Source organism: Hippopotamus amphibius, chromosome 4 (assembly GCF_030028045.1).
Source record: "Hippopotamus amphibius kiboko isolate mHipAmp2 chromosome 4, mHipAmp2.hap2, whole genome shotgun sequence".
NCBI lineage: Eukaryota > Metazoa > Chordata > Mammalia > Artiodactyla > Hippopotamidae > Hippopotamus > Hippopotamus amphibius.
In genome coordinates, this window is record NC_080189.1 from 25,236,569 (window position 1) to 25,240,384 (window position 3,816).

Genomic DNA, 3,816 nt, shown 5'->3' on the forward strand with positions numbered 1-3,816 from the left:
TTTTAGATCTAGAAGTATGATGTTTTCTAAACTAATACTGGTAGATGGACAGAATTATTCTTCTCTATAAGCAAACTGTATCTCTGTTGCATAGACCACCATAGTTACCACCATAGAGAATAAACTTTGAAATGCATGAGCACATTTTTTTCATTGTTTTGAGATGGAGAGAATTTCTTTAACAGACTTCTCTATATCAAGGACAGGAATCATGTCTTATTAAAAAAAATCAAATCTCCAGAGCCTAGTATAATGCCTAGTAGGTGCTCAATAAGTTTTTCTTGAGTCAAAGAATTAATTTTTCTCTATTGCTGTTGGTGGGGTCTATGAAAGAACAAATAGAGTAGCTCCATTAGTCTCTGAATAACATAAAACCCTTTGCTGTTCTTAGAATAGATTATAGTAATGCTTCCTTATAACTTAAAAAAAAAAGAAGTACTTTAATCTCTGTCTTTTGGCCCAACAAAGTGGACATTGTCATTTTTCTTTACAAGGTGTTTTTCATAAAACAACACAGACATCATGGAAAAACATAAAAATTAATTAGACTTCAGTATTTTCAGTGCGATATGAGCATTAGTCCCATTCAAAAAGTAACATCCTTGTAAAATGAGTATTATTATTGTCTGCATGTAGGAGGGTAAACTGAGGGACCATTTTTACAGTGAATGTGTTGAGTCTTTAGTGTCATAGGGTTTTCTCATTTTTCTCTTAGGCCAACAGAATCCATCTGTACTTTCGATGGAATGCTATTTTCCATTATTATTAATTGCAGTTAGTACAAAACAATTTCTTAATTCTGGGAAAATATCAAATCAGATTTTTAACACAGAGAATAGGAGGTAACTGAAGTATCCTCTGACGGACAAAGGTTTTAATTAGCAGGGGAAAAAACACAGGGAAATAGGAGAGACTAACCACTACATAGAAATCCTTCCTGTATTTGTACTTACCACAACCACCCTGTTATTGTCATACCCATTTCAAATTCCCATGTTAGTGACCTAGAGCTGCTACTTTTGTTCTCCTTCTCTATTTACCTTCTTCTCTTATTACCCTAAGAATCAGACCTTCCTGTGCACATGGTCCTGTCTGACTTCTCAAACCCAGAGAGGTTGCTCTGGGACTGTGTCTTTCATCCCTTTCACAAGATCCATCTGTTCCTTACTTTCCAATACTCCATTTATCCCCAGGAAACTAAGTGACCCTATATACACTTAAATGTACCCCTGTATAGCCATCCATCTCTTTTTACCCCATTTCAGAATCCCTATCTTATCCACAGAGTGGATTGAGGGAAGGATGTACCAGTGACTTTTGGAGGGAAAACATACAGGTTGAACAGATAGTTGAAGTTCTAGGTGAGTGTTTAGATTTTGTTTCCTTCTAGGAATTTTTTTTTAACCACCAGCCTCCAACCCCACCCTAGAAGCTCAGTATTGAAACTCCTCCCAGGCCTGGTTAAAAACCTTCCCAACCAAGCCACCTGAAAAACACTGTGAGCTGATAAAAACCACGGAGTATGTAAGTGAAGGGTGTGTATGTGACAGAGAGGATGTGACCAAGGCAAGTTCTAACCTTAATTCAAAGGCAAGTTTTATTTTCTTTTGAATTATACTCTTTCCATCCCCTTCTTTAGTTACTTCATGCTACCTGGGGCACTTGAGTCAGGACAGAAAACAATAACCATAATTACTCTAAAATTTTATGGTCTCACTATTATTTATTTTTTAAATCCCTGTGATGTAGTTACTATCACTCCCATTTTATAGCTGAAAAATGTGAAATGCAGAGAAGTTAAGTGATTGATAGAATCAGTAAGTGGCGGAAATTGGACTTAATCCAGGGCTTTTGACTAACTCTGTGCTCCCTTTACTAAACCACAGTGCAAAGATAATAGCATGGTATATGGGAAGTGACAAAAATGTACATAAGGAAGAATGACTGTACTTAGGGCTTCAAAAAATTAGTTTAACAGCATTATATACAGAGTCATTATTTTGATAGAAAGTTGTAGAGAAGTAAAATGCCAAACTTTCTTCTAGCTCACTAGATTGGTACATGTCAGCCCTATAAAAGGCTATGCTTCATTGATTTCAGAAATGACAACTATAGCAGTAATAAGAATGGAGGCCCATAAAATTCACGGGAAGTACCTAAAGGAAATTTAAATGAAAAACATTTAAAAATGAAAACAATAGATCTATGTTAAGGAAAACACATCTTAAAGAATCAAAGTGAGGAAAATAAAAAACTCTAATCTCAGTTGCTGCAATAAAGAGCGAGTAGCTAAAATATGAATCTCTTTTCATTACAATATAACTGCCAATCAACCAAAGAGTGTAACAGCGCATGAAACTGAGGACCATTAAGCATGACAGGGGTTATATACGCTGACTCACTGTATTATAAAAAGATTTTCTCTGTAGATTTCAAAGCATGCTCTCTATTTAGAGTAGAAAACATTCCAACATTTAAAAACAAACTCTTGTTAGTATTAAAATAAATCTATGTAGACTTTTTCCCTAGAATAATTCCTGTCTAATTCCCATGTAATATAGTCAGTCCGTCTGTCGCATGTTAGAAGGAAAAGAGAAAAGTGATGGGAAAAAAGTCTCTGCTCAATCTTGTTTATTGAAAATACATTCTGTGTCAATTTATAAAAATCTTTCTTTACCTATGAGTAGTGGATCTGGCTACAGACATTATAATGATGGACTTCTCTCAGGTTTAATAAGACCTTGTATGCGTATCTAACCTTACCTTAATATTCTTAAGAAAAAAATATGAATACAACAGTATAAAGAAAGAATAAAATTCATCCATAGTTCTTCTGCCCAGAGAGAACCACTTTTTAACATTTTGGGGTATTCCTTATTTAGATTTGAGAATGCTAAATGGAATAGGTTATACTTCAGGAGGATGTTTTCATAGGAATGGCACTCAATTTTAAGAGAATGGAAATCAAAACAGAAAAAAATTGAAGTACCAATTATTTGTAATTACACAATTATTCAAGCAGGAGATTGTTCTCTCTCAATACTCATGGACTCTAGGTATTGAAAGGTACCCAAGAGGCCAGAATCCAGGGATCACTTCAATAGGTGGTGTTGAGTCTTTGACAGAACATGATTTCATAAGTACTTGGGTCATTCTGACAATTCTCCTTTTTAAATCATGTTACTGATTAAAGATATTAGAGCTCAGTATTTAAGACTTTTTCAAAGTTTAAAAAATATTTATTAGTGCTTGCTTCGGCAGCACATATACTAAAATTTGTATGATACAGAGAAGATTAGCATGGCCCCTGCGCAAGGATGACATGCAAATGTGTGAAGTGTTCCATATTTTGGGGGTCATTTGCAGAGACATGGGTGGACCTAGAGACTGTCATACAGAGTGAAGTAAGTCAGAAAGAGAAAAGCAAATACCTTATGTTAATGCATATATGTGGAATCTGAAAAAATTGGTATAGACGATCTTATTTACAAAGCAGAAATAAACACAGATGTATGGATACCAAGGGCGGAAGGGCGGGGTGGGAAGAATTAGGAGATTGGGATTGACACATATGCATTATTGAAATTATGTCTAAAATAGATGACTAATGAGAACTTACTGCATGGCACAGGGAACTACTCAGTGCTCTGTGATGACCTGAATGAGAAGGAAATCCAAAAAAGAGGGGATATATGTATATGTATAGTTGATTCACTTTGCTGTACAGTATGAACTAACACAGTATTGTCGTGCAACTATATTCCAATAAAAATTATTTATTATAGAGTAAGGGTTGCAAAACATATGTACTCATCA

General features: G+C 35.0%; 1 non-coding gene across 1 annotated transcript; it reads left to right on the forward strand.

Annotated features, from left to right (window-relative positions):
• Positions 1 to 3,245: 3,245 nt before the first annotated feature.
• Positions 3,246 to 3,352, forward strand: LOC130852913 (U6 spliceosomal RNA). The gene has a single exon (XR_009053613.1). It is a non-coding gene; the product is annotated as a U6 spliceosomal RNA (small nuclear RNA).
• The last annotated feature ends 464 nt before the right edge of the window (positions 3,353 to 3,816 follow it).